Source organism: Montipora foliosa, chromosome 4 (assembly GCF_036669935.1).
Source record: "Montipora foliosa isolate CH-2021 chromosome 4, ASM3666993v2, whole genome shotgun sequence".
Taxonomy (NCBI): Eukaryota; Metazoa; Cnidaria; class Anthozoa; order Scleractinia; family Acroporidae; genus Montipora; species Montipora foliosa.
The window spans coordinates 37,756,593-37,784,043 of record NC_090872.1 but is presented as its reverse complement, the minus strand read 5'-3'; the positions used below and the strand labels follow the sequence as shown (position 1 = coordinate 37,784,043).

The 27,451-nt window shown below is 42.0% G+C and overlaps 21 non-coding genes across 21 annotated transcripts; 8 read left to right on the top strand and 13 right to left on the bottom strand.

Annotated features, from left to right (window-relative positions):
• Positions 1–106: 106 nt before the first annotated feature.
• On the bottom strand, positions 107–191 carry Trnar-ccu (transfer RNA arginine (anticodon CCU)). The gene is given in 2 exon segments: positions 107–142; positions 155–191. It is a non-coding gene; the product is annotated as a tRNA-Arg (tRNA).
• A 1,752-nt stretch (positions 192–1,943) lies between these two features.
• Trnak-cuu (transfer RNA lysine (anticodon CUU)) lies at positions 1,944–2,015 on the bottom strand. The gene has a single exon. It is a non-coding gene; the product is annotated as a tRNA-Lys (tRNA).
• A 289-nt stretch (positions 2,016–2,304) lies between these two features.
• On the top strand, positions 2,305–2,415 carry Trnai-uau (transfer RNA isoleucine (anticodon UAU)). Its single transcript has 2 exons — positions 2,305–2,342; positions 2,380–2,415. It is a non-coding gene; the product is annotated as a tRNA-Ile (tRNA).
• A 900-nt stretch (positions 2,416–3,315) lies between these two features.
• Positions 3,316–3,400, bottom strand: Trnar-ccu (transfer RNA arginine (anticodon CCU)). The gene is given in 2 exon segments: positions 3,316–3,351; positions 3,364–3,400. It is a non-coding gene; the product is annotated as a tRNA-Arg (tRNA).
• A 1,741-nt stretch (positions 3,401–5,141) lies between these two features.
• On the bottom strand, positions 5,142–5,214 carry Trnak-cuu (transfer RNA lysine (anticodon CUU)). Its single transcript has one exon. It is a non-coding gene; the product is annotated as a tRNA-Lys (tRNA).
• A 281-nt stretch (positions 5,215–5,495) lies between these two features.
• Trnai-uau (transfer RNA isoleucine (anticodon UAU)) lies at positions 5,496–5,606 on the top strand. Its single transcript has 2 exons — positions 5,496–5,533; positions 5,571–5,606. It is a non-coding gene; the product is annotated as a tRNA-Ile (tRNA).
• A 2,776-nt stretch (positions 5,607–8,382) lies between these two features.
• On the bottom strand, positions 8,383–8,455 carry Trnak-cuu (transfer RNA lysine (anticodon CUU)). Its single transcript has one exon. It is a non-coding gene; the product is annotated as a tRNA-Lys (tRNA).
• A 281-nt stretch (positions 8,456–8,736) lies between these two features.
• On the top strand, positions 8,737–8,847 carry Trnai-uau (transfer RNA isoleucine (anticodon UAU)). The gene is made up of 2 exons: positions 8,737–8,774; positions 8,812–8,847. It is a non-coding gene; the product is annotated as a tRNA-Ile (tRNA).
• Positions 8,848–9,746: 899 nt separating this feature from the next.
• Positions 9,747–9,831, bottom strand: Trnar-ccu (transfer RNA arginine (anticodon CCU)). The gene is given in 2 exon segments: positions 9,747–9,782; positions 9,795–9,831. It is a non-coding gene; the product is annotated as a tRNA-Arg (tRNA).
• A 1,742-nt stretch (positions 9,832–11,573) lies between these two features.
• Trnak-cuu (transfer RNA lysine (anticodon CUU)) lies at positions 11,574–11,646 on the bottom strand. The gene has a single exon. It is a non-coding gene; the product is annotated as a tRNA-Lys (tRNA).
• A 287-nt stretch (positions 11,647–11,933) lies between these two features.
• On the top strand, positions 11,934–12,044 carry Trnai-uau (transfer RNA isoleucine (anticodon UAU)). Its single transcript has 2 exons — positions 11,934–11,971; positions 12,009–12,044. It is a non-coding gene; the product is annotated as a tRNA-Ile (tRNA).
• An 897-nt stretch (positions 12,045–12,941) lies between these two features.
• On the bottom strand, positions 12,942–13,026 carry Trnar-ccu (transfer RNA arginine (anticodon CCU)). Its single transcript is given in 2 exon segments — positions 12,942–12,977; positions 12,990–13,026. It is a non-coding gene; the product is annotated as a tRNA-Arg (tRNA).
• A 1,788-nt stretch (positions 13,027–14,814) lies between these two features.
• Trnak-cuu (transfer RNA lysine (anticodon CUU)) lies at positions 14,815–14,887 on the bottom strand. The gene has a single exon. It is a non-coding gene; the product is annotated as a tRNA-Lys (tRNA).
• Positions 14,888–15,168: 281 nt separating this feature from the next.
• Positions 15,169–15,278, top strand: Trnai-uau (transfer RNA isoleucine (anticodon UAU)). The gene is made up of 2 exons: positions 15,169–15,206; positions 15,243–15,278. It is a non-coding gene; the product is annotated as a tRNA-Ile (tRNA).
• An 896-nt stretch (positions 15,279–16,174) lies between these two features.
• Positions 16,175–16,259, bottom strand: Trnar-ccu (transfer RNA arginine (anticodon CCU)). Its single transcript is given in 2 exon segments — positions 16,175–16,210; positions 16,223–16,259. It is a non-coding gene; the product is annotated as a tRNA-Arg (tRNA).
• Positions 16,260–18,011: 1,752 nt separating this feature from the next.
• On the bottom strand, positions 18,012–18,083 carry Trnak-cuu (transfer RNA lysine (anticodon CUU)). Its single transcript has one exon. It is a non-coding gene; the product is annotated as a tRNA-Lys (tRNA).
• A 289-nt stretch (positions 18,084–18,372) lies between these two features.
• On the top strand, positions 18,373–18,483 carry Trnai-uau (transfer RNA isoleucine (anticodon UAU)). The gene is made up of 2 exons: positions 18,373–18,410; positions 18,448–18,483. It is a non-coding gene; the product is annotated as a tRNA-Ile (tRNA).
• Positions 18,484–19,383: 900 nt separating this feature from the next.
• On the bottom strand, positions 19,384–19,468 carry Trnar-ccu (transfer RNA arginine (anticodon CCU)). Its single transcript is given in 2 exon segments — positions 19,384–19,419; positions 19,432–19,468. It is a non-coding gene; the product is annotated as a tRNA-Arg (tRNA).
• Positions 19,469–21,572: 2,104 nt separating this feature from the next.
• On the top strand, positions 21,573–21,683 carry Trnai-uau (transfer RNA isoleucine (anticodon UAU)). Its single transcript has 2 exons — positions 21,573–21,610; positions 21,648–21,683. It is a non-coding gene; the product is annotated as a tRNA-Ile (tRNA).
• Positions 21,684–24,399: 2,716 nt separating this feature from the next.
• Positions 24,400–24,472, bottom strand: Trnak-cuu (transfer RNA lysine (anticodon CUU)). The gene has a single exon. It is a non-coding gene; the product is annotated as a tRNA-Lys (tRNA).
• A 283-nt stretch (positions 24,473–24,755) lies between these two features.
• Trnai-uau (transfer RNA isoleucine (anticodon UAU)) lies at positions 24,756–24,865 on the top strand. Its single transcript has 2 exons — positions 24,756–24,792; positions 24,830–24,865. It is a non-coding gene; the product is annotated as a tRNA-Ile (tRNA).
• Positions 24,866–27,451: the final 2,586 nt, after the last annotated feature.

Genomic DNA, 27,451 nt, shown 5'->3' with positions numbered 1-27,451 from the left:
CGCTTTGGCGAATTTTGACTTGGTGGCGTTCTCAATCTCGCCATTTGGGAAGAAAAGGGAGAGTTCTTTCAAAGGTGTGCACTTGTGGCGAAAGAGTGAGTCCAAACACCTCCGACGGGACTTGAACCCGCAATCTTCGGCTTTCCTTTTGCAGTAGGAGGCCGACGCCTTATCCATTAGGCCACGGAGGCAAACTTACTGACTATTCAAAGCGACTTGATGTACTGGTGAGCGGTGAAAATATATTTCGTTAAGCTTCCTTTCTTTGATCGAAATGACAGATGGTTCTTTGAGAGCCACAGTTCTTTTCAGTTTATGAAAGGACGTTGATCAAATCCCAAGGCTTAACTTCAGTGGCAGTTTGTGTACGTTTACGTGCAAGGTACCGTAGCTCAGTTGGTCATGGGTTCAACTCCCATCGGTGCCTTACGTTTTATTGATGTTCAGGTGAGGTTTGTTGAAATTTGACTTCCATGACAATCATTGTACGTGGTTGTGCATAATCACGTTGAGGGGAACGCATTAATGAGGTCGCATCGTTCTCACTAGACAAATCAAAAGATGATGCATGTTACAGCATCTCATTTCGGCTTCATCTTCGAGGAGAAAGCTTAGGATGCGTTCGATTGACCGTATTCCGGAATAGGAATATAAGTTAGAAATCCTCCTTTTACGGAGATTCACATTAAAATTGTCAAACATCTGCTAAAATGCTATTTTAAACATATTTTTATTATTCTTGCTGCTTTGAAACGCGCCAAACATAACGTTTTAATCATTACTCCACGTATTCTTATTCCGGAATGAGGTCAATCGAACGAGACCCTAATCGATTTACACTGAGTTAGAAATTGTCCTTGGAACGTACACGAACCCATGACTTCTTATCTCAAAGCTAGCATTTCACACTCCATTTTCTCAGCGGAACCTTTCTTTAATAATACCAAACTCTGTTCACAATTTACAGGCTATCGTCGTCGTCAATTGGAATGCATTAATGAGGCCACATACTTTTCCCTAGACAAATCAAAAGATGATGCGTTTTAGAGCATCTCATCTCGGCTTGAGCTTTGAGGAACAAGCTTAATAGACCTAATCGGCTAACTCAATGTTGTACCCAATTCAAATATCCCTGCATTAGGATTTTTTGTGTATTGTATGTAGCATTCATATTTAAATGATATGGAAATACCTGGAACAAACTTTTTTATTCCCAAAAGGGTTTGAATTGGATACAGGTAGCCTATTAGGTCTGTCGATTTCGTCTGAGTTGGAAATTGGCCTTGGAATGTACACGAACCCATGACTTCTCATCTTAAAGCTAGCATTTCACACTTCATCGTCAGACAGAGCTGAACCTATCTTTAACCAAGTTCTGCTTACAATTTACAGGCTATGGGTCGTCCATCTTTGCACCCTTCTAATATAAAGTTTCAAACGCCCTTTTAGTGATGTCATTTTGTGACAGGTTACGATTTCGCAAAAACAACGGGTGCTCGCTTCCATAGAGGCGGACACAACCGACGAGTTACTTCAAGTAGTAGGCTGCCATTTCGGAAAAGTCTGATTTTTACTTGTGGTTGCAACTCTTGACTTCATAAAGACTATCCCAAGAGGCGAACTAAAGGTGCAACGTCGTTAATGGGCCAAACGAAGATTTGATTTAAGGCGCGTAATAGAACAAGCCGCGTAATAGAACAAGAACACGGCAAACAAAAGAAAGGACCCTTCAACCGCTGTCCAACTTGCATGTCAAATTCATCAAAATCCGATTACTTGTGGAAATTGTGTTTGGCACCGCAAGTGTTATTACTTCTGTTGCTTTAGCTCAGTTTCAGCTCTAACTTTTGCATTTGAAGATGTTCGATGTCCCTGGAAACGTCCTACGATACTTATACAAAAAGAACACAAGAGCGTTTAGTAAGCCAGCAATAGAGATGCACCGCCCAACGTGGGGCTCGACCCACGACCCTGAGATTAAGAGTCTCATGCTCTACCGACTGAGCTAGCCGGGCTCCTTCCTTCACCAGTGTTGGCGGAACGTTAAATAACAATATGAGACGGGTATGCCTGGGCTCAGTGAGGCATATCCACCCTGTTCGGTTCTTCAAATACGGGCATTTCGGGCTTGATCATACTGAGATACTGCCGAACATTTATAATTATTATTATTATTATTATTATTATTATTATTATTATTATTATGGTGTCGTGGGAAAGGACACTCGAAAGACAATTGAAGGGTCATCGGGAAGCCACCTGGTGGTTCGTGGGGGACAATCCACTCCGAGTACAAATGTCATAGCTCCCGTAGCACAGTAGGTTAGAGCGTCGTACTTATAAGCAGTATTGGCAACGGCCACTTAAGGTGCTGGAGTAATGCGAAGGTCGCGGGTTCGATCCCCGCCGGGAGCAAGCTTATTTTAACGACTCTGGTGTCGGCTTTAATGTCAATTGTCAAAGCTTCCTTTGAACACAGACAGGCACAGCTACTTTCTCGACTATATTACCATACAATTTCTCTAAATCAATATGTTACCATAGTTTCTCACTTTCTCAAGTATGACACTACAGTGCTATAGACTCAATCGCCTAATTGAGTGTTTTGCTCCAGGTATTTCCATATCATCACAAAGAATCTTAATCCCGAGAGATTTAAATTGAGTTCAACATTGAGTTAGCCGATTAGGTGTACTCGAGGTTATGAAAAAAGGTTGATCAAATCCTGAGGATTATCATCGTCAATCTCGCACTCAACGTTTAAAATGAATGACCAAATTCATTTTATCGCTCACCAAAAGCTTTGATCAGTTTGCCGAAGCAGAGTTTTGCAGGTGTTCTCAATTATTACTTGTATTTGAAGGAAGATCAGCATGGCGACATGGATGTACTTTCACCGGCTGACCTGTTAGAAAGACAGCTTCGGATTGGGTACCATTCTGTTTCAACCCCAGCCAAAAAGATGGTGACCTCAACCCATAATGCAACCTTTTCCCCCCTTTTCAATGACGATCGCGCAATAACTTTGAGAATTCGTGGAAAAGGTCATTACTCTTTTTGTCTACAACTTTGAAAAGGGGGGAATCGGTGAACTGATACGTGGCATCCAGTTTCATAGAAATTTATGACCGAGACTGCTGGTTACTACGGATCTTGAAGCAATGCTGGGAAGTGTGGGTGTCCGAGTTTGGCGAACGAAGGGTGCTCCGCTTTGGCGAATTTTGACTTGGTGGCGTTCTCAATCTCGCCATTTGGGAAGAAAAGGGGAGAGTTCTTTCAAAGGTGTGCACCTTGTGGCGAAAGAGTGAGTCCAAACACCTCCGACGGGACTTGAACCCGCAATCTTCGGCTTTCCTTTTGCAGTAGGAGGCCGACGCCTTATCCATTAGGCCACGGAGGCAAACTTACTGACTATTCAAAGCGACTTGATGTACTGGTGAGCGGTGAAATATATTTCGTTAAGCTTCCTTTCTTTGATCGAAATGACAGATGGTTCTTTGAGAGCCACAGTTCTTTTCAAGTTTATGAAAGGACGTTGATCAAATCCCAAGGCTTAACTTCAGTGGCAGTTTGTGTACGTTTACGTGCAAGGTACCGTAGCTCAGTTGGTCATGGGTTCAACTCCCATCGGTGCCTTACGTTTTATTGATGTTCAGGTGAGGTTTGTTGAAATTTGACTTCCATGACAATCATTGTACGTGGTTGTGCATAATCACGTTGAGGGGAACGCATTAATGAGGTCGCATCGTTCTCACTAGACAAATCAAAAGATGATGCATGTTACAGCATCTCATTTCGGCTTCATCTTCGAGGAGAAAGCTTAGGATGCGTTCGATTGACCGTATTCCGGAATAGGAATATAAGTTAGAAATCCTTCCTTTTACGGAGATTCACATTAAAATTGTCAAACATCTGCTAAAATGCTATTTTAAACATATTTTATTATTCTTGCTGCTTTGAAACGCGCCAAACATAACGTTTTAATCATTACTCCACGTATTCTTATTCCGGAATGAGGTCAATCGAACGAGACCCTAATCGATTTACACTGAGTTAGAAATTGTCCTTGGAACGTACACGAACCCATGACTTCTTATCTCAAAGCTAGCATTTCACACTCCATTTTCTCAGCGGAACCTTTCTTTAATAATAACCAAACTCTGTTCACAATTTACAGGCTATCGTCGTCGTCAATTGGAATGCATTAATGAGGCCACATACTTTTCCTTAGACAAATCAAAAGATGATGCGTTTTAGAGCATCTCATCTCGGCTTGAGCTTTGAGGAACAAGCTTAATAGACCTAATCGGCTAACTCAATGTTGTACCCAATTCAAATATCCCTGCATTAGGATTTTTTGTGTATTGTATGTAGCATTCATATTTAAATGATATGGAAATACCTGGAACAAACCTTTTTATTCCCAAAAGGGTTTGAATTGGATACAGGTAGCCTATTAGGTCTGTCGATTTCGTCTGAGTTGGAAATTGGCCTTGGAATGTACACGAACCCATGACTTCTCATCTTAAAGCTAGCATTTCACACTTCATCGTCAGACAGAGCTGAACCTATCTTTAACCAAGTTCTGCTTACAATTTACAGGCTATGGTCGTCCATCTTTGCACCCTTCTAATATAAAGTTTCAAACGCCCTTTTAGTGATGTCATTTTGTGACAGGTTACGATTTCGCAAAAACAACGGGTGCTCGCTTCCATAGAGGCGGACACAACCGACGAGTTACTTCAAGTAGTAGGCTGCCATTTCGGAAAAGTCTGATTTTTACTTGTGGTTGCAACTCTTGACTTCATAAAGACTATCCCAAGAGGCGAACTAAAGGTGCAACGTCGTTAATGGGCCAAACGAAGATTTGATTTAAGGCGCGTAATAGAACAAGCCGCGTAATAGAACAAGAACACGGCAAACAAAAGAAAGGACCCTTCAACCGCTGTCCAACTTGCATGTCAAATTCATCAAAATCCGATTACTTGTGGAAATTGTGTTTGGCACCGCAAGTGTTATTACTTCTGTTGCTTTAGCTCAGTTTCAGCTCTAACTTTTGCATTTGAAGTCGATGTTCTAACGTCCGATACTTATACAAAAAGAACACAAGAGCGTTTAGTAAGCCAGCAATAGAGATGCACCGCCCAACGTGGGGCTCGAACCCACGACCCTGAGATTAAGAGTCTCATGCTCTACCGACTGAGCTAGCCGGGCTTCTTCCTTCACCAGTGTTGGCGGAACGTTAAATAAGAATATGAGACGGGTATGCCTGGGCTCAGTGAGGCATATCCACCCTGTTCGGTTCTTCAAATACGGGCATTTCGGGCTTGATCATACTGAGATACTGCCGAACATTTATAATTATTATTATTATTATTATTATTATTATTATTATGGGTGTCGTGGGAAAGGACACTCGAAAGACAATTGAAGGGTCATCGGGAAGCCACCTGGTGGTTCGTGGGGGACAATCCACTCCGAGTACAAATGTCATAGCTCCCGTAGCACAGTAGGTTAGAGCGTCGTACTTATAAGCAGTATTGGCAACGGCCACTTAAGGTGCTGGAGTAATGCGAAGGTCGCGGGTTCGATCCCCGCCGGGAGCAAGCTTATTTTAACGACTCTGGTGTCGGCTTTAATGTCAATTGTCAAAGCTTCCTTTGAACACAGACAGGCACAGCTACTTTCTCGACTATATTACCATACAATTTCTCTAAATCAATATGTTACCATAGTTTCTCACTTTCTCAAGTATGACACTACAGTGCTATAGACTCAATCGCCTAATTGAGTGTTTTGCTCCAGGTATTTCCATATCATCACAAAGAATCTTAATCCCGAGAGATTTAAATTGAGTTCAACATTGAGTTAGCCGATTAGGTGTACTCGAGGTTATGAAAAAAGGTTGATCAAATCCTGAGGATTATCATCGTCAATCTCGCACTCAACGTTTAAAATGAATGACCAAATTCATTTTATCGCTCACCAAAAGCTTTGATCAGTTTGCCGAAGCAGAGTTTTGCAGGTGTTCTCAATTATTACTTGTATTTGAAGGAAGATCAGCATGGCGACATGGATGTACTTTCACCGGCTGACCTGTTAGAAAGACAGCTTCGGATTGGGTACCATTCTGTTTCAACCCCAGCCAAAAAGATGGTGACCTCAACCCATAATGCAACCTTTTCCCCCCTTTTCAATGACGATCGCGCAATAACTTTGAGAATTCGTGGAAAAGGTCATTACTCTTTTTGTCTACAACTTTGAAAAGGGGGGAATCGGTGAACTGATACGTGGCATCCAGTTTCATAGAAATTTATGACCGAGACTGCTGGTTACTACGGATCTTGAAGCAATGCTGGGAAGTGGTGGTGTCCGAGTTTGGCGAACGAAGGGTGCTCCGCTTTGGCGAATTTTGACTTGGTGGCGTTCTCAATCTCGCCATTTGGGAAGAAAAGGGAGAGTTCTTTCAAAGGTGTGCACCTTGTGGCGAAAGAGTGAGTCCAAACACCTCCGACGGGACTTGAACCCGCAATCTTCGGCTTTCCTTTTGCAGTAAGGAGGCCGACGCCTTATCCATTAGGCCAGGAGGCAAACTTACTGACTATTCAAAGCGACTTGATGTACTGGTGAGCGGTGAAATATATTTCGTTAAGCTTCCTTTCTTTGATCGAAATGACAGATGGTTCTTTGAGAGCCACAGTGCTTTTCAAGTTTATGAAAGGACGTTGATCAAATCCCAAGGCTTAACTTCAGTGGCAGTTTGTGTACGTTTACGTGCAAGGTACCGTAGCTCAGTTGGTCATGGGTTCAACTCCCATCGGTGCCTTACGTTTTATTGATGTTCAGGTGAGGTTTGTTGAAATTTGACTTCCATGACAATCATTGTACGTGGTTGTGCATAATCACGTTGAGGGGAACGCATTAATGAGGTCGCATCGTTCTCACTAGACAAATCAAAAGATGATGCATGTTACAGCATCTCATTTCGGCTTCATCTTCGAGGAGAAAGCTTAGGATGCGTTCGATTGACCGTATTCCGGAATAGGAATATAAGTTAGAAATCCTTCCTTTTACGGAGATTCACATTAAAATTGTCAAACATCTGCTAAAATGCTATTTTAAACATATTTTTATTATTCTTGCTGCTTTGAAACGCGCCAAACATAACGTTTTAATCATTACTCCACGTATTCTTATTCCGGAATGAGGTCAATCGAACGAGACCCTAATCGATTTACACTGAGTTAGAAATTGTCCTTGGAACGTACACGAACCCATGACTTCTTATCTCAAAGCTAGCATTTCACACTCCATTTTCTCAGCGGAACCTTTCTTTAATAATAACCAAACTCTGTTCACAATTTACAGGCTATCGTCGTCGTCAATTGGAATGCATTAATGAGGCCACATACTTTTCCTTAGACAAATCAAAAGATGATGCGTTTTAGAGCATCTCATCTCGGCTTGAGCTTTGAGGAACAAGCTTAATAGACCTAATCGGCTAACTCAATGTTGTACCCAATTCAAATATCCCTGCATTAGGATTTTTTGTGTATTGTATGTAGCATTCATATTTAAATGATATGGAAATACCTGGAACAAACCTTTTTATTCCCAAAAGGGTTTGAATTGGATACAGGTAGCCTATTAGGTCTGTCGATTTCGTCTGAGTTGGAAATTGGCCTTGGAATGTACACGAACCCATGACTTCTCATCTTAAAGCTAGCATTTCACACTTCATCGTCAGACAGAGCTGAACCTATCTTTAACCAAGTTCTGCTTACAATTTACAGGCTATGGTCGTCCATCTTTGCACCCTTCTAATATAAAGTTTCAAACGCCCTTTTAGTGATGTCATTTTGTGACAGGTTACGATTTCGCAAAAACAACGGGTGCTCGCTTCCATAGAGGCGGACACAACCGACGAGTTACTTCAAGTAGTAGGCTGCCATTTCGGAAAAGTCTGATTTTTACTTGTGGTTGCAACTCTTGACTTCATAAAGACTATCCCAAGAGGCGAACTAAAGGTGCAACGTCGTTAATGGGCCAAACGAAGATTTGATTTAAGGCGCGTAATAGAACAAGCCGCGTAATAGAACAAGAACACGGCAAACAAAAGAAAGGACCCTTCAACCGCTGTCCAACTTGCATGTCAAATTCATCAAAATCCGATTACTTGTGGAAATTGTGTTTGGCACCGCAAGTGTTATTACTTCTGTTGCTTTAGCTCAGTTTCAGCTCTAACTTTTGCATTTGAAGTCGATGTTCTAACGTCCGTGACTCCCTGGAAATCTATCAAGTTGATACTCTACGAAAAAACAAAATTGATACTTATACAAAAAGAACACAAGAGCGTTTAGTAAGCCAGCAATAGAGATGCACCGCCCAACGTGGGGCTCGAACCCACGACCCTGAGATTAAGAGTCTCATGCTCTACCGACTGAGCTAGCCGGGCTCCTTCCTTCACCAGTGTTGGCGGAACGTTAAATAACAATATGAGACGGGTATGCCTGGGCTCAGTGAGGCATATCCACCCTGTTCGGTTCTTCAAATACGGGCATTTCGGGCTTGATCATACTGAGATACTGCCGAACATTTATAATTATTATTATTATTATTATTATTATTATTATTATGGGTGTCGTGGGAAAGGACACTCGAAAGACAATTGAAGGGTCATCGGGAAGCCACCTGGTGGTTCGTGGGGGACAATCCACTCCGAGTACAAATGTCATAGCTCCCGTAGCACAGTAGGTTAGAGCGTCGTACTTATAAGCAGTATTGGCAACGGCCACTTAAGGTGCTGGAGTAATGCGAAGGTCGCGGGTTCGATCCCCGCCGGGAGCAAGCTTATTTTAACGACTCTGGTGTCGGCTTTAATGTCAATTGTCAAAGCTTCCTTTGAACACAGACAGGCACAGCTACTTTCTCGACTATATTACCATACAATTTCTCTAAATCAATATGTTACCATAGTTTCTCACTTTCTCAAGTATGACACTACAGTGCTATAGACTCAATCGCCTAATTGAGTGTTTTGCTCCAGGTATTTCCATATCATCACAAAGAATCTTAATCCCGAGAGATTTAAATTGAGTTCAACATTGAGTTAGCCGATTAGGTGTACTCGAGGTTATGAAAAAAGGTTGATCAAATCCTGAGGATTATCATCGTCAATCTCGCACTCAACGTTTAAAATGAATGACCAAATTCATTTTATCGCTCACCAAAAGCTTTGATCAGTTTGCCGAAGCAGAGTTTTGCAGGTGTTCTCAATTATTACTTGTATTTGAAGGAAGATCAGCATGGCGACATGGATGTACTTTCACCGGCTGACCTGTTAGAAAGACAGCTTCGGATTGGGTACCATTCTGTTTCAACCCCAGCCAAAAAGATGGTGACCTCAACCCATAATGCAACCTTTTCCCCCCTTTTCAATGACGATCGCGCAATAACTTTGAGAATTCGTGGAAAAGGTCATTACTCTTTTTGTCTACAACTTTGAAAAGGGGGGAATCGGTGAACTGATACGTGGCATCCAGTTTCATAGAAATTTATGACCGAGACTGCTGGTTACTACGGATCTTGAAGCAATGCTGGGAAGTGGTGGTGTCCGAGTTTGGCGAACGAAGGGTGCTCCGCTTTGGCGAATTTTGACTTGGTGGCGTTCTCAATCTCGCCATTTGGGAAGAAAAGGGAGAGTTCTTTCAAAGGTGTGCACCTTGTGGCGAAAGAGTGAGTCCAAACACCTCCGACGGGACTTGAACCCGCAATCTTCGGCTTTCCTTTTGCAGTAGGAGGCCGACGCCTTATCCATTAGGCCACGGAGGCAAACTTACTGACTATTCAAAGCGACTTGATGTACTGGTGAGCGGTGAAATATATTTCGTTAAGCTTCCTTTCTTTGATCGAAATGACAGATGGTTCTTTGAGAGCCACAGTTCTTTTCAAGTTTATGAAAGGACGTTGATCAAATCCCAAGGCTTAACTTCAGTGGCAGTTTGTGTACGTTTACGTGCAAGGTACCGTAGCTCAGTTGGTCATGGGTTCAACTCCCATCGGTGCCTTACGTTTTATTGATGTTCAGGTGAGGTTTGTTGAAATTTGACTTCCATGACAATCATTGTACGTGGTTGTGCATAATCACGTTGAGGGGAACGCATTAATGAGGTCGCATCGTTCTCACTAGACAAATCAAAAGATGATGCATGTTACAGCATCTCATTTCGGCTTCATCTTCGAGGAGAAAGCTTAGGATGCGTTCGATTGACCGTATTCCGGAATAGGAATATAAGTTAGAAATCCTTCCTTTTACGGAGATTCACATTAAAATTGTCAAACATCTGCTAAAATGCTATTTTAAACATATTTTTATTATTCTTGCTGCTTTGAAACGCGCCAAACATAACGTTTTAATCATTACTCCACGTATTCTTATTCCGGAATGAGGTCAATCGAACGAGACCCTAATCGATTTACACTGAGTTAGAAATTGTCCTTGGAACGTACACGAACCCATGACTTCTTATCTCAAAGCTAGCATTTCACACTCCATTTTCTCAGCGGAACCTTTCTTTAATAATAACCAAACTCTGTTCACAATTTACAGGCTATCGTCGTCGTCAATTGGAATGCATTAATGAGGCCACATACTTTTCCTTAGACAAATCAAAAGATGATGCGTTTTAGAGCATCTCATCTCGGCTTGAGCTTTGAGGAACAAGCTTAATAGACCTAATCGGCTAACTCAATGTTGTACCCAATTCAAATATCCCTGCATTAGGATTTTTTGTGTATTGTATGTAGCATTCATATTTAAATGATATGGAAATACCTGGAACAAACCTTTTTATTCCCAAAAGGGTTTGAATTGGATACAGGTAGCCTATTAGGTCTGTCGATTTCGTCTGAGTTGGAAATTGGCCTTGGAATGTACACGAACCCATGACTTCTCATCTTAAAGCTAGCATTTCACACTTCATCGTCAGACAGAGCTGAACCTATCTTTAACCAAGTTCTGCTTACAATTTACAGGCTATGGTCGTCCATCTTTGCACCCTTCTAATATAAAGTTTCAAACGCCCTTTTAGTGATGTCATTTTGTGACAGGTTACGATTTCGCAAAAACAACGGGTGCTCGCTTCCATAGAGGCGGACACAACCGACGAGTTACTTCAAGTAGTAGGCTGCCATTTCGGAAAAGTCTGATTTTTACTTGTGGTTGCAACTCTTGACTTCATAAAGACTATCCCAAGAGGCGAACTAAAGGTGCAACGTCGTTAATGGGCCAAACGAAGATTTGATTTAAGGCGCGTAATAGAACAAGCCGCGTAATAGAACAAGAACACGGCAAACAAAAGAAAGGACCCTTCAACCGCTGTCCAACTTGCATGTCAAATTCATCAAAATCCGATTACTTGTGGAAATTGTGTTTGGCACCGCAAGTGTTATTACTTCTGTTGCTTTAGCTCAGTTTCAGCTCTAACTTTTGCATTTGAAGTCGATGTTCTAACGTCCGATACTTATACAAAAAGAACACAAGAGCGTTTAGTAAGCCAGCAATAGAGATGCACCGCCCAACGTGGGGCTCGAACCCACGACCCTGAGATTAAGAGTCTCATGCTCTACCGACTGAGCTAGCCGGGCTTCTTCCTTCACCAGTGTTGGCGGAACGTTAAATAACAATATGAGACGGGTATGCCTGGGCTCAGTGAGGCATATCCACCCTGTTCGGTTCTTCAAATACGGGCATTTCGGGCTTGATCATACTGAGATACTGCCGAACATTTATAATTATTATTATTATTATTATTATTATTATTATTATTATTATGGGTGTCGTGGGAAAGGACACTCGAAAGACAATTGAAGGGTCATCGGGAAGCCACCTGGTGGTTCGTGGGGGACAATCCACTCCGAGTACAAATGTCATAGCTCCCGTAGCACAGTAGGTTAGAGCGTCGTACTTATAAGCAGTATTGGCAACGGCCACTTAAGGTGCTGGAGTAATGCGAAGGTCGCGGGTTCGATCCCCGCCGGGAGCAAGCTTATTTTAACGACTCTGGTGTCGGCTTTAATGTCAATTGTCAAAGCTTCCTTTGAACACAGACAGGCACAGCTACTTTCTCGACTATATTACCATACAATTTCTCTAAATCAATATGTTACCATAGTTTCTCACTTTCTCAAGTATGACACTACAGTGCTATAGACTCAATCGCCTAATTGAGTGTTTTGCTCCAGGTATTTCCATATCATCACAAAGAATCTTAATCCCGAGAGATTTAAATTGAGTTCAACATTGAGTTAGCCGATTAGGTGTACTCGAGGTTATGAAAAAAGGTTGATCAAATCCTGAGGATTATCATCGTCAATCTCGCACTCAACGTTTAAAATGAATGACCAAATTCATTTTATCGCTCACCAAAAGCTTTGATCAGTTTGCCGAAGCAGAGTTTTGCAGGTGTTCTCAATTATTACTTGTATTGAAGGAAGATCAGCATGGCGACATGGATGTACTTTCACCGGCTGACCTGTTAGAAAGACAGCTTCGGATTGGGTACCATTCTGTTTCAACCCCAGCCAAAAAGATGGTGACCTCAACCCATAATGCAACCTTTTCCCCCCTTTTCAATGACGATCGCGCAATAACTTTGAGAATTCGTGGAAAAGGTCATTACTCTTTTTGTCTACAACTTTGAAAAGGGGGGAATCGGTGAACTGATACGTGGCATCAGTTTCATAGAAATTTATGACCGAGACTGCTGGTTACTACGGATCTTGAAGCAATGCTGGGAAGTGGTGGTGTCCGAGTTTGGCGAACGAAGGGTGCTCCGCTTTGGCGAATTTTGACTTGGTGGCGTTCTCAATCTCGCCATTTGGGAAGAAAAGGGAGAGTTCTTTCAAAGGTGTGCACCTTGTGGCGAAAGAGTGAGTCCAAACACCTCCGACGGGACTTGAACCCGCAATCTTCGGCTTTCCTTTGCAGTAAGGAGGCCGACGCCTTATCCATTAGGCCACGGAGGCAAACTTACTGACTATTCAAAGCGACTTGATGTACTGGTGAGCGGTGAAATATATTTCGTTAAGCTTCCTTTCTTTGATCGAAATGACAGATGGTTCTTTGAGAGCCACAGTTCTTTTCAAGTTTATGAAAGGACGTTGATCAAATCCCAAGGCTTAACTTCAGTGGCAGTTTGTGTACGTTTACGTGCAAGGTACCGTAGCTCAGTTGGTCATGGGTTCAACTCCCATCGGTGCCTTACGTTTTATTGATGTTCAGGTGAGGTTTGTTGAAATTTGACTTCCATGACAATCATTGTACGTGGTTGTGCATAATCACGTTGAGGGGAACGCATTAATGAGGTCGCATCGTTCTCACTAGACAAATCAAAAGATGATGCATGTTACAGCATCTCATTTCGGCTTCATCTTCGAGGAGAAAGCTTAGGATGCGTTCGATTGACCGTATTCCGGAATAGGAATATAAGTTAGAAATCCTTCCTTTTACGGAGATTCACATTAAAATTGTCAAACATCTGCTAAAATGCTATTTTAAACATATTTTTATTATTCTTGCTGCTTTGAAACGCGCCAACATAAACGTTTTAATCATTACTCCACGTATTCTTATTCCGGAATGAGGTCAATCGAACGAGACCCTAATCGATTTACACTGAGTTAGAAATTGTCCTTGGAACGTACACGAACCCATGACTTCTTATCTCAAAGCTAGCATTTCACACTCCATTTTCTCAGCGGAACCTTTCTTTAATAATAACCAAACTCTGTTCACAATTTACAGGCTATCGTCGTCGTCAATTGGAATGCATTAATGAGGCCACATACTTTTCCTTAGACAAATCAAAAGATGATGCGTTTTAGAGCATCTCATCTCGGCTTGAGCTTTGAGGAACAAGCTTAATAGACCTAATCGGCTAACTCAATGTTGTACCCAATTCAAATATCCCTGCATTAGGATTTTTTGTGTATTGTATGTAGCATTCATATTTAAATGATATGGAAATACCTGGAACAAACCTTTTTATTCCCAAAAGGGTTTGAATTGGATACAGGTAGCCTATTAGGTCTGTCGATTTCGTCTGAGTTGGAAATTGGCCTTGGAATGTACACGAACCCATGACTTCTCATCTTAAAGCTAGCATTTCACACTTCATCGTCAGACAGAGCTGAACCTATCTTTAACCAAGTTCTGCTTACAATTTACAGGCTATGGTCGTCCATCTTTGCACCCTTCTAATATAAAGTTTTCAAACGCCCTTTTAGTGATGTCATTTTGTGACAGGTTACGATTTCGCAAAAACAACGGGTGCTCGCTTCCATAGAGGCGGACACAACCGACGAGTTACTTCAAGTAGTAGGCTGCCATTTCGGAAAAGTCTGATTTTTACTTGTGGTTGCAACTCTTGACTTCATAAAGACTATCCCAAGAGGCGAACTAAAGGTGCAACGTCGTTAATGGGCCAAACGAAGATTTGATTTAAGGCGCGTAATAGAACAAGCCGCGTAATAGAACAAGAACACGGCAACACAAAAGAAAGGACCCTTCAACCGCTGTCCAACTTGCATGTCAAATTCATCAAAATCCGATTACTTGTGGAAATTGTGTTTGGCACCGCAAGTGTTATTACTTCTGTTGCTTTAGCTCAGTTTCAGCTCTAACTTTTGCATTTGAAGTCGATGTTCTAACGTCGATGTTCTCCCTAAATCGTCAAGATACTCTACGAAAAAACAAAATTGATACTTATACAAAAAGAACAAAGAGCGTTTAGTAAGCCAGCAATAGAGATGCACCGCCCAACGTGGGGCTCGAACCCACGACCCTGAGATTAAGAGTCTCATGCTCTACCGACTGAGCTAGCCGGGCTTCTTCCTTCACCAGTGTTGGCGGAACGTTAAATAAGAATATGAGACGGGTATGCCTGGGCTCAGTGAGGCATATCCACCCTGTTCGGTTCTTCAAATACGGGCATTTCGGGCTTGATCATACTGAGATACTGCCGAACATTTATAATTATTATTATTATTATTATTATTATTATTATTATGGGTGTCGTGGGAAAGGACACTCGAAAGACAATTGAAGGGTCATCGGGAAGCCACCTGGTGGTTCGTGGGGGACAATCCACTCCGAGTACAAATGTCATAGCTCCCGTAGCACAGTAGGTTAGAGCGTCGTACTTATAGCAGTATTGGCAACGGCCACTTAAGGTGCTGGAGTAATGCGAAGGTCGCGGGTTCGATCCCCGCCGGGAGCAAGCTTATTTTAACGACTCTGGTGTCGGCTTTAATGTCAATTGTCAAAGCTTCCTTTGAACACAGACAGGCACAGCTACTTTCTCGACTATATTACCATACAATTTCTCTAAATCAATATGTTACCATAGTTTCTCACTTTCTCAAGTATGACACTACAGTGCTATAGACTCAATCGCCTAATTGAGTGTTTGCTCCAGGTATTTCCATATCATCACAAAGAATCTTAATCCCGAGAGATTTAAATTGAGTTCAACATTGAGTTAGCCGATTAGGTGTACTCGAGGTTATGAAAAAAGGTTGATCAAATCCTGAGGATTATCATCGTCAATCTCGCACTCAACGTTTAAAATGAATGACCAAATTCATTTTATCGCTCACCAAAAGCTTTGATCAGTTTGCCGAAGCAGAGTTTTGCAGGTGTTCTCAATTATTACTTGTATTTGAAGGAAGATCAGCATGGCGACATGGATGTACTTTCACCGGCTGACCTGTTAGAAAGACAGCTTCGGATTGGGTACCATTCTGTTTCAACCCCAGCCAAAAAGATGGTGACCTCAACCATAATGCAACCTTTTCCCCCCTTTTCAATGACGATCGCGCAATAACTTTGAGAATTCGTGGAAAAGGTCATTACTCTTTTTGTCTACAACTTTGAAAAGGGGGGAATCGGTGAACTGATACGTGGCATCCAGTTTCATAGAAATTTATGACCGAGACTGCTGGTTACTACGGATCTTGAAGCAATGCTGGGAAGTGGTGGTGTCCGAGTTTGGCGAACGAAGGGTGCTCCGCTTTGGCGAATTTTGACTTGGTGGCGTTCTCAATCTCGCCATTTGGGAAGAAAAGGGAGAGTTCTTTCAAAGGTGTGCACTTGTGGCGAAAGAGTGAGTCCAAACACCTCCGACGGGACTTGAACCCGCAATCTTCGGCTTTCCTTTTGCAGTAGGAGGCCGACGCCTTATCCATTAGGCCACGGAGGCAAACTTACTGACTATTCAAAGCGACTTGATGTACTGGTGAGCGGTGAAAATATATTTCGTTAAGCTTCCTTTCTTTGATCGAAATGACAGATGGTTCTTTGAGAGCCACAGTTCTTTTCAGTTTATGAAAGGACGTTGATCAAATCCCAAGGCTTAACTTCAGTGGCAGTTTGTGTACGTTTACGTGCAAGGTACCGTAGCTCAGTTGGTCATGGGTTCAACTCCCATCGGTGCCTTACGTTTTATTGATGTTCAGGTGAGGTTTGTTGAAATTTGACTTCCATGACAATCATTGTACGTGGTTGTGCATAATCACGTTGAGGGGAACGCATTAATGAGGTCGCATCGTTCTCACTAGACAAATCAAAAGATGATGCATGTTACAGCATCTCATTTCGGCTTCATCTTCGAGGAGAAAGCTTAGGATGCGTTCGATTGACCGTATTCCGGAATAGGAATATAAGTTAGAAATCCTCCTTTTACGGAGATTCACATTAAAATTGTCAAACATCTGCTAAAATGCTATTTTAAACATATTTTTATTATTCTTGCTGCTTTGAAACGCGCCAAACATAACGTTTTAATCATTACTCCACGTATTCTTATTCCGGAATGAGGTCAATCGAACGAGACCCTAATCGATTTACACTGAGTTAGAAATTGTCCTTGGAACGTACACGAACCCATGACTTCTTATCTCAAAGCTAGCATTTCACACTCCATTTTCTCAGCGGAACCTTTCTTTAATAATACCAAACTCTGTTCACAATTTACAGGCTATCGTCGTCGTCAATTGGAATGCATTAATGAGGCCACATACTTTTCCCTAGACAAATCAAAAGATGATGCGTTTTAGAGCATCTCATCTCGGCTTGAGCTTTGAGGAACAAGCTTAATAGACCTAATCGGCTAACTCAATGTTGTACCCAATTCAAATATCCCTGCATTAGGATTTTTTGTGTATTGTATGTAGCATTCATATTTAAATGATATGGAAATACCTGGAACAAACTTTTTTATTCCCAAAAGGGTTTGAATTGGATACAGGTAGCCTATTAGGTCTGTCGATTTCGTCTGAGTTGGAAATTGGCCTTGGAATGTACACGAACCCATGACTTCTCATCTTAAAGCTAGCATTTCACACTTCATCGTCAGACAGAGCTGAACCTATCTTTAACCAAGTTCTGCTTACAATTTACAGGCTATGGGTCGTCCATCTTTGCACCCTTCTAATATAAAGTTTCAAACGCCCTTTTAGTGATGTCATTTTGTGACAGGTTACGATTTCGCAAAAACAACGGGTGCTCGCTTCCATAGAGGCGGACACAACCGACGAGTTACTTCAAGTAGTAGGCTGCCATTTCGGAAAAGTCTGATTTTTACTTGTGGTTGCAACTCTTGACTTCATAAAGACTATCCCAAGAGGCGAACTAAAGGTGCAACGTCGTTAATGGGCCAAACGAAGATTTGATTTAAGGCGCGTAATAGAACAAGCCGCGTAATAGAACAAGAACACGGCAAACAAAAGAAAGGACCCTTCAACCGCTGTCCAACTTGCATGTCAAATTCATCAAAATCCGATTACTTGTGGAAATTGTGTTTGGCACCGCAAGTGTTATTACTTCTGTTGCTTTAGCTCAGTTTCAGCTCTAACTTTTGCATTTGAAGATGTTCGATGTCCCTGGAAACGTCCTACGATACTTATACAAAAAGAACACAAGAGCGTTTAGTAAGCCAGCAATAGAGATGCACCGCCCAACGTGGGGCTCGACCCACGACCCTGAGATTAAGAGTCTCATGCTCTACCGACTGAGCTAGCCGGGCTCCTTCCTTCACCAGTGTTGGCGGAACGTTAAATAACAATATGAGACGGGTATGCCTGGGCTCAGTGAGGCATATCCACCCTGTTCGGTTCTTCAAATACGGGCATTTCGGGCTTGATCATACTGAGATACTGCCGAACATTTATAATTATTATTATTATTATTATTATTATTATTATTATTATTATTATGGTGTCGTGGGAAAGGACACTCGAAAGACAATTGAAGGGTCATCGGGAAGCCACCTGGTGGTTCGTGGGGGACAATCCACTCCGAGTACAAATGTCATAGCTCCCGTAGCACAGTAGGTTAGAGCGTCGTACTTATAAGCAGTATTGGCAACGGCCACTTAAGGTGCTGGAGTAATGCGAAGGTCGCGGGTTCGATCCCCGCCGGGAGCAAGCTTATTTTAACGACTCTGGTGTCGGCTTTAATGTCAATTGTCAAAGCTTCCTTTGAACACAGACAGGCACAGCTACTTTCTCGACTATATTACCATACAATTTCTCTAAATCAATATGTTACCATAGTTTCTCACTTTCTCAAGTATGACACTACAGTGCTATAGACTCAATCGCCTAATTGAGTGTTTTGCTCCAGGTATTTCCATATCATCACAAAGAATCTTAATCCCGAGAGATTTAAATTGAGTTCAACATTGAGTTAGCCGATTAGGTGTACTCGAGGTTATGAAAAAAGGTTGATCAAATCCTGAGGATTATCATCGTCAATCTCGCACTCAACGTTTAAAATGAATGACCAAATTCATTTTATCGCTCACCAAAAGCTTTGATCAGTTTGCCGAAGCAGAGTTTTGCAGGTGTTCTCAATTATTACTTGTATTTGAAGGAAGATCAGCATGGCGACATGGATGTACTTTCACCGGCTGACCTGTTAGAAAGACAGCTTCGGATTGGGTACCATTCTGTTTCAACCCCAGCCAAAAAGATGGTGACCTCAACCCATAATGCAACCTTTTCCCCCCTTTTCAATGACGATCGCGCAATAACTTTGAGAATTCGTGGAAAAGGTCATTACTCTTTTTGTCTACAACTTTGAAAAGGGGGGAATCGGTGAACTGATACGTGGCATCCAGTTTCATAGAAATTTATGACCGAGACTGCTGGTTACTACGGATCTTGAAGCAATGCTGGGAAGTGTGGGTGTCCGAGTTTGGCGAACGAAGGGTGCTCCGCTTTGGCGAATTTTGACTTGGTGGCGTTCTCAATCTCGCCATTTGGGAAGAAAAGGGGAGAGTTCTTTCAAAGGTGTGCACCTTGTGGCGAAAGAGTGAGTCCAAACACCTCCGACGGGACTTGAACCCGCAATCTTCGGCTTTCCTTTTGCAGTAGGAGGCCGACGCCTTATCCATTAGGCCACGGAGGCAAACTTACTGACTATTCAAAGCGACTTGATGTACTGGTGAGCGGTGAAATATATTTCGTTAAGCTTCCTTTCTTTGATCGAAATGACAGATGGTTCTTTGAGAGCCACAGTTCTTTTCAAGTTTATGAAAGGACGTTGATCAATCCCAAGGCTTAACTGCAGTGGCAGTTTGTGTACGTTTACGTGCAAGGTACCGTAGCTCAGTTGGTCATGGGGTCAACTCCAATCGGTGCCCTTACGTTTTATTGATGTTCAGGTGAGGTTTGTTGAAATTTGACTTCCATGACAATCATTGTACGTGGTTGTGCATATCACGTTGAGGGGAACGCATTAATGAGGTCGCATCGTTCTCACTAGACAAATCAAAAGATGATGCATGTTACAGAATCTCATTTCGGCTTCATCTTCGAGGAGGAAAGATTAGGATGCGTTCGATTGACCGTATTCCGGAATAGGAATATAAGTTAGAAATCCTTCCTTTTACGGAGATTCACATTAAAATTGTCAAACATCTGCTAAAATGCTATTTTAACATATTTTTATTATTCTTGCTGCTTTGAAACGCGCCAAACATAACGTTTTATCATTACTCCACGTATTCTTATTCCGGAATGAGGTCAATCGAACGAGACCCTAATCGATTTACACTGAGTTAGAAATTGTCCTTGGAACGTACACGAACCCATGACTTCTTATCTCAAAGCTAGCATTTCACACTCCATTTTCTCAGCGGAACCTTTCTTAATAATAACCAAACTCTGTTCACAATTTACAGGCTATCGTCGTCGTCAATTGGAATGCATTAATGAGGCCACATACTTTTCCTTAGACAATCAAAAGATGATGCGTTTTAGAGCATCTCATCTCGGCTTGAGCTTTGAGGAACAAGCTTAATAGACCTAATCGGCTACGCAATGTTGTACCCAATTCAAATATCCCTGCATTAGGATTTTTTGTGTATTGGATCCAGCATCATATTTACATGATATGGAAATACCTGGAACAAACCTTTTTATTCCCAAAAGGTTTGAATTGGATACAGGTAGCCTATTAGGTCTGTCGATTTCGTCTGAGTTGGAAATTGGCCTTGGAATGTACACGAACCCATGACTTCTCATCTTAAAGCTAGCATTTCACACTTCATCGTCAGACAGAGCTGAACCTATCTTTAACCAAGTTCTGCTTACAATTTACAGGCTATGGTCGTCCATCTTTGCACCCTTCTAATATAAAGTTTCAAAACGCCCTTTTAGTGATGTCATTTTGTGACAGGTTACGATTTCGCAAAAAACAACGGCGTGCTCGCTTCCATAGAGGCGGACACAACCGACGAGTTACTTCAAGTAGTAGGCTGCCATTTCGGAAAAGTCTGATTTTTACTTGTGGTTGCAACTCTTGACTTCATAAAGACTATCCCAAGAGGCGAACTAAAGGTGCAACGTCGTTAATGGGCCAACGAAGATTTGATTTAAGGCGCGTAATAGAACAAGCCGCGTAATAGAACAAGAACACGGCAAACAAAAGAAAGGACCCTTCAACGCTGTCCAACTTGCATGTCAAATTCATCAAAATCCGATTACTTGTGGAAATTGTGTTTGGCACCGCAAGTGTTATTACTTCTGTTGCTTTAGCTCAGTTTCAGCTCTAACTTTTGCATTTGAAGTCGATGTTCTAACGTCCGATACTGATACTCTACGAAACAAAAGATACACAAAAAGAAACAAGAGCGTTTAGTAAGCCAGCAATAGAGATGCACCGCCCAACGTGGGGCTCGAACCCACGACCTGAGATGAAGAGTCATGCTTACCGACTGAGCTAGCCGGGCTTCTTCCTTCACCAGTGTTGGCGGAACGTTAAATAACAATATGAGACGGGTATGCCTGGGCTCAGTGAGGCATATCCACCCTGTTCGGTTCTTCAAATACGGGCATTCGGGCTTGATCATATGAGATACTGCCGAACATTTATTAATATTATTATTATTATTATTATTATTATTATTATGGGTGTCGTGGGAAAGGACACTCGAAAGACAATTGAAGGGTCATCGGGAAGCCACCTGGTGGTTCGTGGGGGACAATCCACTCCGAGTACAAATGTCATAGCTCCCGTAGCACAGTAGGTTAGAGCGTCGTACTTATAAGCAGTATTGGCAACGGCCACTTAAGGTGCTGGAGTAATGCGAAGGTCGCGGGTTCGATCCCCGCCGGGAGCAAGCTTATTTTAACGACTCTGGTGTCGGCTTTAATGTCAATTGTCAAAGCTTCCTTTGAACACAGACAGGCACAGCTACTTTCTCGACTATAGTACCATACAATTTCTCTAAATCAATATGTTACCATAGTTTCTCACTTTCTCAAGTATGACACTACAGTGCTATAGACTCAATCGCCTAATTGAGTGTTTTGCTCCAGGTATTTCCATATCATCACAAAGAATCTTAATCCCGAGAGATTTAAATTGAGTTCAACATTGAGTTAGCCGATTAGGTGTACTCGAGGTTATGAAAAAAGGTTGATCAAATCCTGAGGATTATCATCGTCAATCTCGCACTCAACGTTTAAGATGAATGACCAAATTCATTTTTATCGCTCACCAAAAGCTTTGATCAGTTTGCCGAAGCAGAGTTTTGCAGGTGTTCTCAATTATTACTTGTATTTGAAGGAAGATCAGCATGGCGACATGGAGGTACTTTCACCGGCTGACCTGTTAGAAAGACAGCTTCGGATTGGGTACCATTCTGTTTCAACCCCAGCCAAAAAGATGGTGACCTCAACCCATAATGCAACCTTGTCCCCCTTTTCAATGACGATCGCGCAATAACTTTGAGAATTCGTGGAAAAGGTCATTACTCTTTTGTCTACAACTTTTGAAAAGGGGGAATCGGTGAACTGATACGTGGCATCCAGTTTCATAGAAATTTATGACCGAGACTGCTGGTTACTACGGATCTTGAAGCAATGCTGGGAAGTGGTGGTGTCCGAGTTTGGCGAACGAAGGGTGCTCCGCTTTGGCGAATTTGACTTGGTGGCGTTCTCAATCTCGCCATTTGGGAAGAAAAGGGAGAGTTCTTTCAAAGGTGTGCACCTTGTGGCGAAAGAGTGAGTCCAAACACCTCCGACGGGACTTGAACCCGCAATCTTCGGCTTTCCTTTTGCAGTAAGGAGGCCGACGCCTTATCCATTAGGCCAGGAGGCAAACTTACTGACTATTCAAAGCGACTTGATGTACTGGTGAGCGGTGAAATATATTTCGTTAAGCTTCCTTTCTTTGATCGAAATGACAGATGGTTCTTTGAGAGCCCCAGTTCTTTTCAAGTTTATGAAAGGACGTTGATCAAATCCCAAGGCTTAACTTCAGTGGCAGTTTGTGTACGTTTACGTGCAAGGTACCGTAGCTCAGTTGGTCATGGGTTCAACTCCCATCGGTGCCTTACGTTTATTGATGTTCAGGTGAGGTTTGTTGAAATTTGACTTCCATGACAATCATTGTACGTGGTTGTGCATAATAACGTTGAGGGGAACGCATTAATGAGGTCGCATCGTTCTCACTAGACAAATCAAAAGATGATGCATGTTACAGCATCTCATTTCGGCTTCATCTTCGAGGAGAAAGCTTAGGATGCGTTCGATTGACCGTATTCCGAATCGGAATATAAGTTAGAAATCCTTCCTTTTACGGAGATTCACATTAAAATTGTCAAACATCTGCTAAAATGCTATTTTAAACATATTTTTATTATTCTTGCTGCTTTGAAACGCGACAAACATAACGTTTTATCATTACTCCACGTATTCTTATTCCGGAATGAGGTCAATCGAACGAGACCCTAATCGATTTACACGAGTTAGAAATTGTCCTTGGAACGTACACGAACCCATGACTTCTTATCTCAAAGCTAGCATTTCACACTCCATTTTCTCAGCGGAACCTTTCTTTAATAATAACCAAACTCTGTTCACAATGTACAGGCTATCGTCGTCGTCAATTGGAATGCATTAATGAGGGCCACATACTTTTCCTTAGACAAATCAAAAGATGATGCGTTTTAGAGCATTTCATCTCGGCTTGAGCTTTGAGGAACAAGCTTAATAGACCTAATCGGCTAACTCATGTTGTACCCAATTCAAATATCCCTGCATTAGGATTTTTTGTGTATTGTATGTAGCATTCATAGTTAAATGATATGGAAATACCTGGAACAAACCTTTTTATTCCCAAAAGGGTTTGAATTGGATACAGGTAGCCTATTAGGTCTGTCGATTTCGTCTGAGTTGGAAATTGGCCTTGGAATGTACACGAACCCAGACTTCTCATCTTAAAGCTAGCATTTCACACTTCATCGTCAGACAGAGCTGAACCTATCTTAACCAAGTTCGCTTACAATTTACAGGCTATGGTCGTCCATCTTTGCACCCTTCTAATATAAAGTTTCAAACGCCCTTTAGTGATGTCATTTTGTGACAGGTTACGATTCGCAAAACAAACGGGTTGCTTGCTCGCTTCCATAGGCGGACACAACCGACGAGTTACTTCAAGTAGTAGGCTGCCATTTCGGAAAAGTCTGATTTTTACTTGTGGTTGCAACTCTTGACTTCATAAAGACTATCCCAGAGGCGAACTAAAGGTGCAACGTCGTTAATGGGCCAAACGAAGATTTGATTAAGGCGCGTAATAGAACAAGCCGCGTAATAGAACAAGACCACGGCAAACAAAAGAAAGGACCCTTAAACCGCTGTCCAACTTGCATGTCAAATTCATCAAAATCCGATTACTTGTGGAAATTGTGTTTGGCACCGCAAGTGTTATTACTTCTGTTGCTTTAGCTCAGTTTCAGCTCTAACTTTTGCATTTGAAGTCGATGTTCTAACGTCCGATACTTATACAAAAAGAACACAAGAGCGTTTAGTAAGCCAGCAATAGAGATGCACCGCCCAACGTGGGGCTCGAACCCACGACCCTGAGATTAAGAGTCTCATGCTCTACCGACTGAGCTAGCCGGGCTTCTTCCTTCAACAGTGTTGGCGGAACGTTAAATAAGAATATGAGACGGGTATGCCTGGGCTCAGTGAGGCATATCCACCTGTGTCGGTTCTTCAAATACGGGCATTTCGGGCTTGATCTACTGAGATACTGCCGAACATTTATATATTATTATTATATTATTAGTATTATTATTATTATTATGGGTGTCGTGGGAAAGGACACTCGAAAGACAATTGAAAGGTCATCGGGAAGCCACCTGGTGGTTCGTGGGGGACAATCCACTCCGAGTACAAATGTCATAGCTCCGTAGCACAGTAGGTTAGAGCGTCGTACTTATAAGCAGTATTGGCAACGGCCACTTAAGGTGCTGGAGTAATGCGAAGGTCGCGGGTTCGATCCCCGCCGGGAGCAAGCTTATTTTAACGACTCTGGTGTCGGCTTTAATGTCAATTGTCAAAGCTTCCTTTGAACACAGACAGGCACAGCTACTTTCTCGACTATATTACCATACAATTTCTCTAAATCAATATGTTACCATAGTTTCTCACTTTCTCAAGTATGACACTACAGTGCTATAGACTCAATCGCCTAATTGAGTGTTTGCTCCAGGTATTTCCATATCATCACAAAGAATCTTAATCCCGAGAGATTTAAATTGAGTTCAACATGAGTTAGCCGATTAGGTGTACTCGAGGTTATGAAAAAGGTTGATCAAATCCTGAGGATTATCATCGTCATCTCGCACTCAACGTTTAAAATGAATGACCAAATTCATTTTATCGCTCACCAAAAGCTTTGATCAGTTTGCCGAAGCAGAGTTTTGCAGGTGTTCTCAGATTACTTGTATTTGAAGGAAGATCAGCATGGCGACATGGATGTACTTTCACGGCTGACCTGTTAGAAAGACAGCTGCGGATTGGGTACCATTCTGTTTCAACCCAGCCAAAAAGATGGTGACCTCAACCCATAATGCAACCTTTTCCCCCTTTTCAATGACGATCGCGCAATAACTTTGAGAATTCGTGGAAAAGGTCATTACTCTTGTCTACAACTTTGAAAAGGGGGGGAATCGGTGAACTGATACGTGGCATCCAGTTTCATAGAATTTATGACCGAGACTGTGGTTACTACGGATCTTGAAGCAATGCTGGGAAGTGGTGGTGTCCGAGTTTGGCGAACGAAGGGTGCTCCGCTTTGGCGAATTTTGACTTGGTGGCGTTCTCAATCTCGCCATTTGGGAAGAAACAAGGGAGAGTCTTTTTTTTCAAAGGTGTGCACCTTGTGGCGAAAGAGTGAGTCCAAACACATCCGGACGGGACATCTGAACCCGCAATCTTCGGCTTTCCTTTTGCAGTCGGAGGCCGACGACTTATCCATTAGGCCACGGAGGCAAACTTACTGACTATTCAAAGCGACTTGATGTTACTGGTGAGCGGTGAAATATATTTCGTTAAGCTTCCTTTATTTGATCGAAATGACAAGATGGTTCTTTGAGAGCCACAGTTCTTTTCAAGTTTAGGAAAGGACGTGATCCAATCCCAAGGCTTAACTTCAGTGGCAGTTGTGTACGTTACGTGCAAGGTACCGTAGCTCAGTTGGTCAGGGGTTCAACACCCATCGGTGCCTTACGTTTTATTGAGGTTCAGGTGGGTTGTTGAAATTTCGAAGTCCATGAAAAGCATCTTTGTACGTGGTTGTGCATAATCACGTTGAGGGGAACGCAATTAATGAGGTCGCAGCGTTCGCCACTAGACAAATCAAAAGATGATGCATGTTACAGCATCTCATTTCGGCTTCATCTTTCGAGGAGAAAAGTAGGCTGCGTTCGATTGACCGTATTCCGGAATAGGAATATAAGTTAGAAATCCTTCCTTTTACGGAGATTCACATTAAAATGGTCAACCATCTGCTAAAATGCTATTTTAAACCTATTTTTATTATTCGCTGCTTTGAAACGCGCCAAACATAACGTTTAATCATTACTCCACGTATTCTTATTCCGGAAATGAGGGTCAATTCGAACGAGACCCTAATCGATTACACTGAGTTAGAAATTGTCCTTGGAACGTACACGAACCCATGACTTCTTATCTCAAAGCTAGCATTTCACACTCCATTTTCTCAGCGGAACCTTTCTTTAATAATAACCAAACTCTGTTCACAATTTACAGGCTATCGTCGTCGTCAATTGGAATGCATTAATGAGGCCACATACTTTCCTTAGACAAATCAAAAGATGATGCGTTTTAGAGCATCTCATCTCGGCTTGAGTTTAAGGAACAAGCTTAATAGACCTAATCGGCTAACTCAATGTTGTACCCAATTCAAATATCCTTGCATTAGGGTTTTTTGTGTATTGTATGTAGCATTCATATTTAAATGATATCGAAATACCTGGAACAAACCTTTTTATTCCCAAAAAGGTTTGAATTGGATACAGGTAGCCTATTAGGTCTGTCGATTTCGTCTGAGTTGGAAATTGGCCTTTGGAATGTACACGAACCCATGACTTCTGCTTACAATTTACAGGCTATGGTCGTCCATCTTTGCACCCTTCTAGTATAAAGTTTCAAACGCCCTTTTAGTGATGTCATTTTGTGACAGGTTACGATTTCGCAAAAACAACGGGTGCTCGCTTCCATAGGGGCGGACACAACCGACGAGTTACTTCAAGTAGTAGGCTGCCATTTCGGAAAAGTCTGATTTTTACTTGTGGTTGCAGCTCTTGACTTCATAAAGACTATCCCAAGAGGCGAACTAAAGGTGCAACGTCGTTAATGGGCCAAACGAAGATTTGATTTAAGGCAGCAAAGCCGCGTAATAGAACTAGAACACGGCAAACAAAATTAAGTCGCCTAAAGTCGCCTTAAGTCGCCTTAAGTGACTTTAAATCGCCTTAAGTCGAAGTTAAAATTTCAAATAATAATTAAAATAATAATAATAATAATAATAATAATAATAATAATAATAATAACTAATAATAATATTATTATTATT